The 6,986-nt window shown below is 42.4% G+C and overlaps 1 long non-coding RNA gene across 1 annotated transcript; it reads right to left on the reverse strand.

Moving 5' to 3' along the window:
* Positions 1-1,405: 1,405 nt before the first annotated feature.
* LOC115175985 (uncharacterized) lies at positions 1,406-5,397 on the reverse strand. Its single transcript, XR_003872128.1, has 2 exons — positions 5,209-5,397; positions 1,406-1,522 (listed from the first exon to the last, which is right to left on the reverse strand). It is a non-coding gene; the product is annotated as an uncharacterized LOC115175985 (long non-coding RNA).
* Positions 5,398-6,986: the final 1,589 nt, after the last annotated feature.

Raw genomic sequence — 6,986 nt, forward strand, 5'->3', positions numbered from 1 at the left:
CCCTCCAGTCCGACGCAGCCAGAGTCGCCCATTGCGAGAGTCCCCAGTCTGGGGTCAACGGAGAGGGACCTCGCTCTAGATGAAACACTGAAGTGGGGTGAGCCAGTGGTGGAGCGGGGTCTGCGTCCCGCTCCTGAGCCACCTCCGTAGGGGGGAGTATTGGGGGGGGGGGGGGGGTGTTGCAGAAGAACCGTCGGTGACGGTGGCCACCCTCCCTTTCCTCCCCTGTAGTTTTGGGATTTTTTGTTGTTGTGGGTTATTGCTTTGCTAGTTTTGTTTCAGGTGCATCCAGGGTCTGCACCTTTGGGGGGGGGGTCTGTCACGTCCTGACCAGTATAAGGGGTTATTTGTTATTTTGGTCAGGGCGTGGCATGGGTGTGTTTGTTTTGTGTTGTCGGGGTTTTGTTTAGCCTGCAATACATTTCAGAAGCCCTTTTAACCTCAAATACACTACAAAAATGTTTAAAATGTCCTGCAGTGCAGGAAAGTTCTCCTGCAATAGGGTGATCAAATTAAGATCCTACATCTGTATTGCTTTATGTCTCAGTCTTACACATTAAAATACAACCTTGTTCTATTGCTGATGCTCATAATGCTTAACATGAAAGTAGTCACACTTTCTATTATTTTATTATATTGTTTGAAGTGTACTTCCATACATGCATTTATTAAAATAGAAATTGGATTACAATCAAGTATATTGTCTACAACATGAACTCATTCCCTCTAATCAGTGCATTTCAACTTAAAAAAACAAACAGACAAAAATAAGTCTAAAAGGGCAGTGGAAGCAAGATCCTAAAACCGTCAGTGTTCAAAACACAACCAATATCTCTTTGCCCAAAGGTTTTTACCCATTGGTGACTGTTTACAACAAATGTTTTTTGTTGTACTTTCTTTATAGATTTTCAGATATGAGAACAGAAAAACAGTACAACCCCCCTCCCTCCCTCACTCCCTCCCATCACCCACCCAAATTCAAATTTAAGAAGAATTTGCTTCTCTCATAACGTGTCCATATACAAAGATTAACCTCTAACATGAAACATCAATGACTGGTGTTCCAGAAAATCCATTCTTCCAGATACATATTTGCTTAGTTCATTGGCTCTGGGTTCATTCATAGCCACTCAGTCTATTTGTCCTGAACAATACAAACTCCAGGCCAGAGGAGGTTCACCACTTAGTACCACAGGCTGGAGAGCAGAAGAATCACCACAGAACACAACAGAGACGCTCCGGTTGCTGGGCTGCCACTTGGTTTGGAGGGTGGGACAGTTGCTGCTATTGTAGGAGCAGCGGTTGTAGGAGCAACAGGACCAGCGGTTGTAGGAGCAACTGGACCAGCGGTTGTATTAGCAACAGGACCAGCGGTTGTATTAGCAACAGGACCAGCGGTTGTAGGAGCAACAGGACCAGCAGTTGTAGGAGCAACAGGACCACTGGTTGTAGGAGCAGAACCAGCGATGGTAGGAGCAGAAACAGCGATTGTAGGAGTAAATGAAGCTATTGTTGAAAAATTCTGAATGCAGAGAATGATAGAAGAGACAATTGAGTCAATGTCAATGTGGACTGCAAATAATTCTTAAAGGGACATTTCACTCATAAATGAAAGTTTGTCAGATGTTTTCAGACCTCAAAAGAAGACTAATGTCCAGAATAAACATTGATTGTGTGGATCCAACTATAGGCCTCAATCCCAAATGAATGGAAAAGATTAGCACTGTCTAATTTCCTGGATTTTCTGTTTTTATTCGGCGCTCATCTTTTCCATTCATTTGGAATGGAGGCATATATCTGGATCTACACAACCGATGTCATTGGACGTGTCACACCCTGATCTGTTTCACCTGTCTTTGTGATTGTCTCCACCCCCCTCCAGGTATCGCCCATCTTCCCCATTATCCCCAGTGTATTTATACCTGTGTTCTCTGTTTGTCTGTTACCAGTTTGTTTTGTTTCGTAAAACCTACTAGCGTTTGTTCCCTGGCTCCTGTCTGTTCTTGCTCCTGTTTTCTAGTCCTTCCCGGTTTTGACCGTTCTGCCTGCCCTGACCCTGAGCCTGCCTGCCATTCTATACCTTGCCCCACCTCACTGGATTATTGACCCCTGCCTGCCCTGACCATGCATGCCATTCTGGACTTTTTGCACCCTCTCTGGATTACTGACCTCTGCCTGCCTTTGACCTGTCATTTGCCTGCCCCTGTATGAGAAATTCACTTTTGTTTCTTTGACACTGTCTGTATCTGGGTCATACCTGAAACATGATAGGATGTAGTTTCATCTTAACGTTAGACTACTTTAGTGGTCGGAAAAAGACAAACAAACTTTCATTTTAAAGTGTAATGTACCTTTAAAGCTTGAATCCTTAGTTGCTACATCCATTTTTTGAATTATGAAATGAATTATATATACCCGTTGATTCCTGAAGAATATAACATATGACGTTACAAATCGCAAAATATAAATTTTAAGGTCATTTCTGATGGAGCCGACATAGGCAGCGTTTACCGGGAATGCAGTCTCCACTAATGCGGGAACATTGCCTTTACATTTCAATCACACTGTAGTGCTGAATGTCCATAATATGGATTGAATAGAGCCCTTAGTTCAACTGTCATACCCCGTCAGAACCCAAAATACAAGCTTGTTTTACTCCAATGTTTGGAAACAATTTAAAATGTGAACAAACAGTCTATTGCCTCACAACATAGGGCTCTATTCAATCCATAGCGCTGAAGATCTAGCGCATTTGACAATTAAAAGCAATGTTACCGTGGTGGTAGGGACTGCATTAACGGTAAAGGCTGCATACAGTGTGTTTGGAAAGTAATCACACCCCTTGACTTTTTCCACATTTTGTTAAGTTACAGCCTTATTCTAAAATTATTCTTCAATTATTACTTTTCCTCATCATTCTACACACAATACCCCATAACGACAAAGCGAAAACAGGTTTTTAGATTTTTTTGCACATTTATAAAAAATGAAAAGCAAATAACTGATTTACATAGCTATACAGACCCTTTGTTATGAGACTCAAAATTGAGCTCAGGTGCATCCTATTTCCATTGATTATCCTTGAGATGTTTTTACAACCTGATTGGAGTCCACCTGTGGTAAATTCAATTGATTAGACATGATTTGAAAAGGCACACACCTGTCTATATAAGGTCCCACAGTTGACAGTGCATGTCAGAGCAAAAACCAAGCCATGAGGTTGAAGGAATTATCAGTAGAGCTCAGAGACAGGATTGTGTCGAGGCACAGATCTGGGAAAGGGTACCAACAATTTCTGCAGCATTGAAGGTCCCCAAGAACACAGTGGCCACCAAGACTCTTCCTAGAGCTGGCTTCCTGGCCAAACTGAGCAATCGGGCAAGAAGGGCCTTGGTTCGGACGGTGACCAAGAACCCGGTGGTCACTCTGACAGAGCTCCAGAGTTCCTCTGTGGAGATGGGAGAACCTTCCAGAAGGACAACCATCTCTGCAGCACTCCACCAATCAGATCTTTATGGTAGAGTGGCCAGATGGAAGCCACTCCTCAGTAAAAGGCACATGACAGCCCGCTTGGAGTTTGCCAAAAGGCACCTAAAGACTCTCAGACCATGAGAAACAAGATTCTCTGGTCTGATGAAACCAAGATTGAACTCTTTGGCCTGAATGCCATGCTTCACGTCTGGTAGAAGCCTGGAGGCATGGTGTTGGCAGAATCATGCTGTGGAGATTTTTCAGCGGCAGGGACTGGGAGACTAGTCAGGATCGAGGGAAAGATGAATGGAGCAAAGAACAGAGAGATCCTTGATGAAAACCTGCTCCAAAGGGCTCAGGACCTCAGACTGGGGTGAAGGTTCACCTTCCAATATGACAATGACCCTAAGCACACGCAAGAGTGGCTTCAGGACAAGTCTCTGAATGTCCTTGAGTGGCCCAACCAGAGCCCGGACTTGAACCCGATCGAACATCTCTGGAGAGACCTGAAAATAGCTGTGCAGGGAATTTCCCCATCCAACCTGACAGAACATGAGAGGATCTGCAGAGAATGGGAGAAACTCCTAAAATACAGATGTGCCAAGCTTGTAGCATCATACCCAAGAAGACCCAAGAAGACTCAAGGCTGTAATCGCTGCCAAAGGTGCTTCAACAAAGTACTGAGTAAAGGGTCTGAAAACTCATGTAAATGTGATATTTCAGTTCTTTATTTTTAATAAATTGAAAACATTTCTAAAAACCTGTTTTTGCTTTGTCATAATGAATTATTGTGTGTAGAGTGATGAGGGGAAAAAATGACTTAATACATTTTAGAATAAAGCTGTAATGTAACAAAATGTGGAAAAAGTCAAGGGGTCTGAATACTATCCAAATGCACTGTATGTCGGCTCAAACTGAAATTACATTTACACTTTATTACTCGATCTGTAACACTTCAGCGATACAGATTGAATATCGCCCTAAGCTCATGAGGCATTCACGGTAAACGCTGCATATGTCAGCTCAATCGGAAATGACCTTTCAATTTTAGCGTGGATCTTCCATGATACTACTGCGACACGGATTGAATCCAGCCCATAGGTAAAACTATCATTTTTATATCATGGATGGTTAGTCCTTGCATCCATAGCTCTGTGTATGAATTTGAGAGTGGCTCCATTTCTCCAAGCCCATCCCTCAGCGTTTTACCAAAACAGAGGCGGGGTGACCGCTTTGTTATTGTTTCAATAATGGATTCTAGCTTTAAGGCATGTAGTAACACTGAGATTGGGGTCAATTCCATTTCAATCCAGTAAGTGAATTGAAATTCTAATTCCAGAATGTAGCAATCCTTATTGGAAATAATGTAACTTAATGGAATGGAATTGACTTCTTTCCAGATTAGTAGGTTGCCCTCCATTACCGTGACACCAGAAATGGTAACTTTCAAGGTACACAATAGCATACTACACGTTGCTTTGCCCCAAATAAAAAAAAAACCTCATCAAAATCAGATGCAACACATCTGAAGCATTATACAGTAAACCAGATATTGTCTGAGTAAATAGAATGACTGGAGTCAGTTCCATATCAACTTCAAATAATTCACCTAGTGATTTTGAAAAATGCACACGAAAAATGAATGCCACTTTTGAATTCTTGAAGTGGAATCTTAAGTCATCTCCTGAACTAACTGATTTGAAATGGAATTGACCCCGACTCTGTTGAGTAGTGTACCTGTGCGACGGTGGAGGCCAGCAGTGCCAGTGTACAGAGTCCCAGAAGATACATTATATTGGATAGTAGGTGAGGTGTCCTAAGAGTAAAATACTGCCGGAGGCTTGAAGAGCTGTTGATGGTCTGTCCTGGTCTATCTTTCCAGAGATGGTCCTCAGTGTATCGAGTGCTGTAGAGTCTATGTCCTTTTCAGAGTTGGACTGCTCTTATATATCGCCCCTGCATGTGCCGAGGTGTGAGCACACCATGTTCCTCTGGTTCCAGGAAGGTTGTGTGTGTGTGTGTCTGTGTGTGTGTGTCTCTGTGTGTGTGTGTACATGTACACATGTGTGGTGTGTGTGTACATGTACACATGTATCGTTTTGGCAGGCATATCATGTCAGTGTACAAAACAGCAGAGTCAGGGTTCAACACAACACTTCCATTACCTTTCCATGTTCTGATGAAGCCATGACTGCCGAAACGCATTAGCCTGTCCGGATGAAAATAAGACGGTGAAATGAGGTGACGTCTTTTTGTACTTTTTTAAATACACTTTTTGGAGTGCTGCCGTTTCCCAATGTTTCTTGAACACGGGATTTCATTTAAAACTACCTTTCCATTACACGTCACTCTATTGTTTCTGCTAATGGAAAATCTTAATTTGGGTAAATGTATAGATACTATACTGATAGCTGCTAGAACAAATACACTCCAGGGGAAATGATGTTGCTTCGCAAATTCCATGGCATCAAGTCTATTTTTACTACAGAGACTACCAAATCACTTTCTCCCAAATGACTTCCCATCTCCTTCCTGGAATTTCACTCTCAAAAATGAAAGCACAATTCTATATTTAGATCATGTACGCCCATGATCCACAATATATTTAGATCACGCATGCCTACAATCCACTGTTTTGTTTGTTATCAATACATTGAGAGGAAGTGAGAGTACAGAGAGGTCCGGTGTAATAAGGGACCTAACGTGTCCCAGGAACACCAGTACACCACCTCCACCAGCCTGCACCATTGACACCAGGCAGGATGGGGCCATAGCCTCATGCTGCTTCTTGTTATTAGCTGGTAGTAGTGCTGTAGTAGCCCATCCGTGACAAGGACCGTGACAACCTCTCATCAACAAGCTGTTTTCGACCACAGGACTGGCGCTGACTGTATGTTTTTGTTTGTCGCACCATTTTTGGTAAACCCTAGACACTATCGTGTGTGAAAATCCCTGGAGGGCGGCCGTTTCTGAGATACAGGAACTGGCGTGCCTGGCACCGACAATCATACCACTCTCAAAGTCACTTAGGTCACAAGTTTTGTCATTTCTAACATTCAATCGAACAGTAACTGAATGCCTCGATGCCTGTCTGCCTGCTTTATATAGCAAGTCACGGCCATGTGAGCGAACCATTTTCGTGTACGGGGTGGTGTACATAATAAACGGGCCACTGGGTATATATTTAAGCAATCACTGATAAGATGATAAACTTTAAGTCACATTGTATGTTATAGATGATGATAATGCTTCCATTGTTAAAAAATAAATACAAATATTTGGGGAATTTTCAACATTTGTAGAATGAGAAAAGCAATCATTTAGAATTTATAAAAATAGCTATTTTGTTCAAAGGAACTCACAGCTTGATTGAATATAAAACATGACTATAAACCGATTTTGTGCATTGCAACATACCCTATCCACCAAAGTATGTTCATTCTGCATCTTGAAATACACAGAGCACACTCAAACCTCAAGCAGGTCATTGTAAAACACACACATTGTCAGAGAGA

This window comes from Salmo trutta, chromosome 36 (genome assembly GCF_901001165.1).
Source record: "Salmo trutta chromosome 36, fSalTru1.1, whole genome shotgun sequence".
In the NCBI taxonomy this organism is placed as follows: domain Eukaryota; kingdom Metazoa; phylum Chordata; class Actinopteri; order Salmoniformes; family Salmonidae; genus Salmo; species Salmo trutta.